At 41.4% G+C, this 8,746-nt stretch overlaps 1 pseudogene; it reads right to left on the minus strand.

Moving 5' to 3' along the window:
* Nucleotides 1–7,314: 7,314 nt before the first annotated feature.
* Nucleotides 7,315–7,621, minus strand: LOC112308217 (large ribosomal subunit protein eL36-like; annotated as a pseudogene).
* Nucleotides 7,622–8,746: the final 1,125 nt, after the last annotated feature.

The following is an 8,746-nucleotide window of genomic DNA, read 5'->3' on the forward strand; positions in this document are numbered from 1 at the left end:
TCTCTTTGATCTCCCCATCTTACTGATCTTGGGCTGTGGTTTATGTTGGCTCTGTGTATGTCTTTGGTTTTTGGTTCTTGTTGGGTCTTTCTTTGGTGGGTCTTTCCCACCAGCTGGTTATCTGAGGGTCAGTCTGTCCCCCACCTCTTATCTTCTGTTGTGCAGGTGTGGGCAGGTTGTGTTGGAGCTGGTCCTTCTGTGTGTACAAGGTTTTGAGTCTTTTCTCTTGCTCTTGTTCAGTTGTTTGTTCTTAGTAATTTCTTCACTATTTAGTTATATTTTCAGATAGGTCCTGGGTTGACTTCGTGTGGTTTCCCCTCCCTCCTTCGCCTTCTTCTCTTCTTATCTGTTGGTGTTTCCTTTGTTGGTGGTCTCCTCTTCCAGGAGGAATCCTGGTGTTCCCAGCTTCTACCCACTCTTTTTTTATGGCAAGCCTTCTCTGGGCTATGGGTGTGCATGCACAGCCTTCCTTGATTTGCACTCTCCCTGGTTCCTGTGGTCTCAGTCGCCTCCAAGATGAGGTGCAGACACTCCCTAGTCGCTAGGCACACTCCCGGTCGCTGCGTAACCTCCCCCGGTGATGCCGGTAGTCTCAGCTCCCTCCGAGATAAGGTGAGGGCACTCTCCGGTAGCTGGGCACACTCCCGGTCGCTTGGCACCCCCCCCCGGGTGGTGTCTGTAGTCTCAGCTACCTCTGAAATGAGGTGCAGACACTCCCCGGTGGATGAGCACACTCCCGGTTGCCGTGCACCCTGCCCCGGGTGGTGTCTATAGTCTCAGCTCCCTCCAAGATGAGGTGCCCGTAGTCACCCGACAGGTGGCGGGTGGAGAGGAGACTGGAGCTGTTGCTGCAGGGGAATTCCCCAAAGTGCCCCAGAGGGTCTTTTTCTTTTTGGGAAAAAATCCTCCTGCTCAATCCTGTGGCTCCCTCCGTACAAGGAAAGGCCTGTCCTCTCGCACAGCCCACCTCTCCTGCTAGGCCAGGGGTTGTCCGGGTCAGGATCCCAGGAGGCCCAACTTTCAACTCTCCTCAGCCAGTGCCCGAGGTCTCCCTGGGTTTTCCACTTCATCCTTATTCCCCTCCCTGCGACTTCAGGCAACCAGGTCTCTCACAGTATTGCTCAGGCCTTGTTTGGCAGGGGAGGGGGCCGTTAACCCGGCTCTCTCCCAGGAGTCCTGCAGCAGGCCCAGCAGGGGCGGGCCTGGGGCTGCAGCTGCCCTGGTCCCCGCATTGGTCCCAGGGACCTTTTTGTCTTGAAGCAATCCCCTTACCTTCTGTTTTCTTAGTGTCCTCTGTACTTTTTGGTCTCCTATCTTCATAAACACTGGGCTGCTTTTTGCTGTTCTCTTTGTTTCTCAGTAGAGTGGGTAGGTGTTTCACCCAGGTGCAGGGGGAAGTTAACCCGGCTCCCTCCTATCTCGCCTCCATCTTCTCTCCAGGTCTTTATTTATTTATTTTTAGAGAGAGGGGAAGGTAAGCAGAAAGAGAGGGAGAGAAACATCAATGTGTGGTTGCCTCTTGCACATCCCCTACTGGGGACCTGGCCCACAACCCATGCGTGTGCCATGACTGGGAATCGAACCCGTGACACTTTGGTTTGCAGGCTGGCACTAAATCCATTGAGCGATACCAGCCAGGGCTTGTTCTTTATTTTGTTCATTAGATTCCACATATAAGTGAGATTGTATGGTATTTGCCTTTCACTGACTGGTTTATTTCACTTAGCACAATAGTCTCCAGTTCTATTCATATACGCACCCTTGTGTTCATAGCAGTAGCAAAATTTTTATTAAAAATTTAATTATAGTTGACATGCAATATTGTATTAGTTTCAGGCACACAGCCTAGTGATTAGACATTTATATACCTTACGAAGTGACCACCCCAATAAGTTTAGTTGCCATATGACATTGTACATATTTATTACAGTATTATTGACTATGGTGTACTTTATATTCATGTTACTGTTTTTATAACTGGCCATTTGCACTTCTTAACCCCTTTTAACTCTTTTTTAATCAATTCCTCCCAACTGCCTTCCCATCTGGTGACCATCAAATTGTTCTCCATATGTATGAGGTTGTTTCTGTTTTGTTTGTTCATTTTTTTTTACATTTCACATATAAGTAAAGTCATATCATATTTATTATTTTCTGACATTTTACTTAGCATTATATTCTCCAGGCCCATCCATGTTGTCATAAATGGCAAGTTTTTATTCTTTTATATGGCTTAATAATATTCCATTATATATATATATGTACCACTTCTTTATCCATTTATTCATGGACACTTTTGGTTGCTTCTATATCTTGACTATTATAAATAATGCCACAGTGGGCAAAGGGTGCATACATCTATTCAAATTAGTGTTTTGGATGTTTTTGGTTAAATACCCACAAGTAGATTTGCTGGGCCATATGGTAATTCTACTTAAACTTTTTTCAGGAACCTCCATACTGTTTTTCAGAATGATTGCACCAATTTACAATCACACCAACAGGGCACAAGGGTTCCCTTTTCTTCATATCATTGCCAAAATGTTGTTTGTTTGTTTGTTTTTATCTGCAATGAAATTTTTATCTCCACCTTATAAGAAAAAAAATGCTTTAAGAGAATTTCAAGCTTTTTAAAAGCAATTTGAGACTTTATTCATATTACTGTTGATTTATTGATGACAGCCATTCTGATAGATATCACAATGAGTTGATACCACAATCTCATTGTGGTTTTAGTTTGCACTTCTCTGATGATTAGTAATGTTGAGCACCTTTCCACATGACTTTTGGCCATCGTATGTCCTCTTTGGAGAAATTTCAGTTCTGGTCCTCTGCTCATTTTTTAGTGTGATTGTTTGTGGGTTTTGGTGTTAGGTTGTGTGAGTTCCATATTTATTTTAGATATTAACTCCTTAATGGATTTAACATTGATGAACATCTTCTCTCATTCAGTAGATTGTATTTTCATTTTTTTAAATGGTTTCCTTAGCTGTGCAAAAAGTTTTTAGTTTGATGTAACCCATTTGGATATTTTTCCTTTTGTTTCCCTTGCCTAAGAATACATATCCAAAAGTTTTTGCTATGAGTAATCTCAAAGAGTTTACTGTCTATATATTTTTTAAAGTATTATGATTTCAGGTCTTACGTTTAAGCCTATAATTCATTTTGAGTTCACTTTTGTATGTGTAAGAAAGTGGTCTGATTTAATTTTTTGTGTGTATCTGTCCAGTTTTCTCAACACCATTTATTGGAGAGACTGTCTTTATTTCATTGTCTATTCTTGCCTCCTCTAACATAGATTAATTTACCATAAAAGTGTTGGTTTATTTCTGACCTCTTTATTCTGCATCTTTGAACTGTGTGTTTGTTTTTATGCCAGTACCATGCTAATTTGATTACTACAGCCTTATGGTATAATTTTATATCAGGCAGTGTGGTAACTTCAACTTTGCTCTCCTTTCTCAGTATTGGTTTTGCTATTTGGTGTCTTTTGTGGTTCTATTTTAGGATTATTTGCTGGTTCTGTGAATAATGACATTGGTGTTTTGATAGGGACTGCATTAGATCTATAGATTGCTTTGTGTAGTATGGACAAATTAACAATGATAATTGTTCCTATCCATGAGCATGGTTTCTCCTTCCACTTATTTGTCTTCTTCGATTTCTTTCTGCAATGTCTTATAGTTTTCCAAGTACAGGTCTTTTGACACCTTGGTTAAGTGTATCGTAGGTATTTTATTCTTTTTGATATAATTGTTAATGGGATGATTTTCTTAATTTCTCTTTCTACTAGTTAGTTATTGGTGCATAAAAAAGCAACCAATTTCCAAATATCAATTTTGTATTCTGCAACTCTACTAATATCATTTAATAGTTTTAATAGTTGTTGGTGTAATCTTTAGGGGTCTCTATAAATATAGTCATGCCACCTGCAAATAATCACAGTGTTACATCTTCCTTTCCAATTTAGATGCCTTTTATTTCTTTTTCTTTTTCCATTGCTGTGTGAGATCTTCAAATAGTATGTTAAATAAAAGTGGTGAGAGTAGACATCCTTGTCTTTTTTCCTGATCTTAAAAAAAGGTTTTCAGACTTCTGGTCAAGGTGGCAACATAGGCAGACATGGTTCACTTCTTTGTACAACCACATCAAAATTATAACTAAGATATAGAACAACCATCACTCAGGAATGTCAGAAATTGAGCTGAAAGGAAGTCTGACAACTATGAAACTGAGTTGAATGGGAGTCTGACAACTATGGAATTAAAGAAACCACATACATCCAGATGGGAAAGAGGGATGTCGATACGGAAGGGGCTGGTCCAACATCCATGTGGATAAAAATTTGGGAGGAATATCTAAAGAGGGAGGAGTCCCAACCCTACAATAGGCCACCCAGCCCAAGGTTCCTGTGCCAGGAAGATAAGTCTCCACAATTTCTGGTTGTGAAAACCAGCAGGGATTGAATCAGTGAAAGGAACTGCTTGGAGCCCCTACTCTTAAAGAACCCACACATGGACTCATCTACTCAGACTCACTCCCTCTGAGCTCCAGCACCAGGGTAGCAGCTTGAAAGGCACCAGTGGTATACAAGGGACAAACTGAAGTGTCTGGCATCAAGGTGAGCAGAGGCCACTGTCCCTTTGCTAAACCCTCCCCCCACAGAGCTGATTAGGCTGGTGCCATATCTGAGAATCCATCAACTTGGCTAACCCTGTCTGCCCTGCCTTGGAGATCCCCAGAGGCTCTGCCATACCCAACTTACAGGCCCACCAAAGATGCTTTTCCATCAGAATGGCTGGTCTTGGTTCCTAAACCCTGTCAGACGAGCAACAGCTGGCTTCAGTGATCCCTAGCAGCAGCCAGATTAGATTCACATCTCAGCTTTGCCTGGGAATCTCTAAGTGCAGCACAACTAGCAGACATCTCAGATTGCTTTACAGCTCAGGAAGGGTGCCCCAGGCAAAACAAAGGTGGGGGCTGACCTTGGCCTGTGCCGCCCAAGAAACCCCAGGGCCAGTGCACCCAGTAGACAGCTAAAGACCACATTGGAGCACCACCACCCTACCCCTGCACACCTGATTCTACACAGAAGGCAGAGGTTGGTGGTAAGTGGTCACAGCCAGTCCTTGCAGCTGACTGAAGTTCCTCCCATTGACCTGCCAACAGCAATCAAGGCTCAACTACAAGAGGAGGGTGTATTCAGCCCACATGAAGGACACACCTTGAATACCTAGCTTGGGTGATAGGGGAGTCTGTGCCACCAGATCCTACAGGACACCTACTACATTAGGCCACACTACCAAGACATGGAGTCAAAGCAGCTCTACCCAATACACAGAAACAAACACAAGGAGGCTGCCAAAATGAGGAGACAAAGAAAAATGACCCAAATGAAAGTACAGATCAAAACTCCAGAAAAAGAGCTAAATGAAATGGAGATAAGCAATCTATTGGATGCAGAGTTCAAAACATTGGTTATAAGAATGCTCAAGGAACTTAGTAAGGACCTCAGCAGAATTAAAAAATCCAGTTATAAACAAAGGATAAACTAACTGAAATAAAGAACAATTTACAGGGAAACAACAATAGAATAGATGAAGCCAAGAATCAAATCAATGATTTGGAAAATAAGGAAGCATAAAACAACCATGCAGAACAACAAGAAGGAAAAAGAATCCAAAAAAATGAGGATAGTATAAACAGCTCCTGGAACAACTTCAAGAGGCCCAATATTCACATCATAGTGGTGCCAGAGGGAAAAGAGAAGGAGCAAGAAATCAAAATCTATCCAAAACAAATAGTGAAAGAAAACGTCCTTAATTTGGTGAAGGAAATAGTCATGCAAGTCCAGGAAGCAGAGTAAATCCCAATTATGAGGGATGCAAAGAGGCCCACTCCAATACACATCATAACTAAAAGGTTAAAGATAAAGAGAGACTCTTAGTTACCAGATGGTTGCCAGAAGGGGGGGGGGAAATGGGTGAAGAGATAAAGGGATTAAGAAGTACAAATAGGTAGTTACAGAATAGCCACGTGGATGTAAAGTACAGTATAGGAAATGGAGTAGCCAAAGAACTTCTACGCATGACCCTGGACTTGAACAATGGTGTTGGATTGCCTGAGGGAGTGCGGGGTGCTGGGTGGAAGGGGGCAAAGGGAGAAAAAGAGGACAACTATTATAGCATAATAAATAAAATATAATTTAAAAAAAGTTTTTCAGCTTTTCACCTGTGGGTTTGTTATGTGTGGCTTTATTATGTTGAGGTACGTTCCCTCTATATTCAAATTGCTGATAGTTTTTAATCATAAATGGATCTTTAGTATTTTGTTGCAGAGTTTTTAAAAACCTATGTTCATCAGTGATATTGACCTATAACTTTCTTTCTTTTTATTATGTCTTTATCTGGTTTTGGTATTAAGGTCATGTTGGCCTCATAAAATGAGTTGAGGCAGCCACTCCTATGGAGGAGCTGCTGGAGGAGGGTTGGTTAAGACAAGCCATTTGGTGGAAGGATGGGGAGAAAATGCAGACAATTGTAACTGAATAAAAATTAAAATTTTTAAAAAAAATTTAAAAAAGAACTACTATAAAAAAATAAAAGTGAAAGCTTTGAAAAAAATAAATGTTTACAATAATACATGGCATATAATAAACTCTCAGTAAATGTTGAAGCTGTTCTTAAATTATAAAATATTTTTAACTTTCACATCATAAATTCACCAACAATAAGGGCTGTACCTATAAAAGTCACTGGAAAAAAAAAATAAAGTTTAAACCCATGAGACCCTTGGAATATGGAGAAAAAAAAAAAGACAAGCCATTTGGGTGAGGTTGGACCTCAGAGAATAAGTAGGGTGACAATGTTAACCAGACAAATAGAGAGTTCAGATCTGGTGTCCTTCTGCGTGGGTCTGGCTGGGTGGAAGGAGAGCTCAACAAAAGAACAGTGGTGTTTGCCAGTACTTCAATGCCTGGAGAGAGTTGCCGTGACCCCTGACCCCTGACCCTCCAACCCTTACCCTGAAGTTAATCAATTTAGTTTCTTTCTGTAAGGCCCTGGTGCTTTTTGAGTTGCTGCCTCTGCAATGGAACTTAGAGCAAGTTAATTTGTGTACCTGCTCTTTAAGATCACTGTGTCTCATTCTCCCACAGCCTTTGTCTCTCTGAGATGCAATCCTTGATGGTTTTCAAAGCCGGATGTTATGGGAACTTCTCTTCCCGGCAATTGTGCCCAGACTAGGGAGCCCATATATCCCTACCATTTCTATTTTTTCTGAACAGGTTTTATTACACACAGAGAAGATTGGGGTTCAGTCCTTCTTGGCTGCTGTCTTTTTCCTCATGGCTGCAAAGATACTGCTCAATTCCTCTCTCTTCTTCTTGGCACGGATGTATGCCCGTATTCTTTTCTTGATGAACTGCAGGGCTCTCTTTCACTTAGAGACCTTGAGCAGCTCCGTGGCACACTGCTAATAGGGGGCAAAGTCACACACTTCTCAGATCATGTCCTGCATGCACTTGGTGTGCTTTGTGAGAAGCTTGTGGTGGCTCGCTCACATTCTTGTTCACCTTGTAACCCTTGTTGAGGCCCATGGCCATGGAGTAGCACAGAGCCATGGCTACTGCTCCTCAATTGCTGCTTTGGTGGCATCCCTACCATTTCTTAATCATTATGCTGTGGGTGTGAGACCTGCCCGCTGCATATGTCTGCTTCTCCAAGCTGTCTCAATGTTGTTTCTTCTTTATATCCTTAGTTACAGGAATTCTGTTCAGCTAATCTTCAGAGGATTCTTAGTGATGGTTGTTCTATAGTTTACTTGTAATTATGATGTGATTGGGGGAGGAGATAATCTCAGTTTACCTTTCCTGCCATCTTGACTGTAAGTTTATAAGTAGTTTTTAAAATTTATCCTTAACATACATCTCACCAATTCCACTCTCATCTGTTTATCCAAATATATTAAAATTTATGTTCACAAAAAACCTGCACTCAAATGTTTATGATAGCTTTATTCCTAGTAGCCAACAACTGGAAACAACTCAAATGCCCATGAAAAGTGCAAATGAGTAAACAAACTGTGATACAGTCACAAATTAGAATACTATTCAGAAATAAAAGAAATAAACTTGATTCACATACATCATGTGTGAACCTTACATTTTGCTAAATGAAAGAAGGCCGACCCCAAATGTTACATAATTTATGATTCCATTTACAATGAAATTTTTATAAAAAGATACAGGGATTGGAAAGAGATGAATGGTTTTAATTAGGAGAAGGTGTTGATTAAAAAGGGGAGATATGGCCCTGGCTGGTGTGGCTCAGTGGATTGAATGCTGCCCTGAGAACCAAAGGGTCGCAGGTTTGACTCCCAGTCAGGGCACGTGCCTGGGTTAAGGGCCAGGTCCCCAGTGGGGAGCATGTGAAAGGCAACCACACATTCATGTTTCTCCTCCTCTCTTTTTCCTTCCCTTCCCCTCGCTCTAAAAATAAATAAGTAGCCCTAGCTGGGGTGGCTCAACGGATTGAGTGCCAGCCTGTGAACCAAAGAGTTGCTGGTTCAATTCCCAGTCGGGACACATGCCTGGGTTTCAGACCAGCTCCCCAGTAGGGAGCTCGTGAGAGGCAACCATACATTGATGTTTATTTCCCTCTCTTCCTCTCTCCCTTCCCCTCTCTCTTAAAATAAATAAATAAAATCTTTTAAGAAATAAATAAAAATAAATATAAAATAATTTTTA

The sequence above is a fragment of the Desmodus rotundus genome, chromosome X (assembly GCF_022682495.2).
Source record: "Desmodus rotundus isolate HL8 chromosome X, HLdesRot8A.1, whole genome shotgun sequence".
Taxonomy (NCBI): domain Eukaryota; kingdom Metazoa; phylum Chordata; class Mammalia; order Chiroptera; family Phyllostomidae; genus Desmodus; species Desmodus rotundus.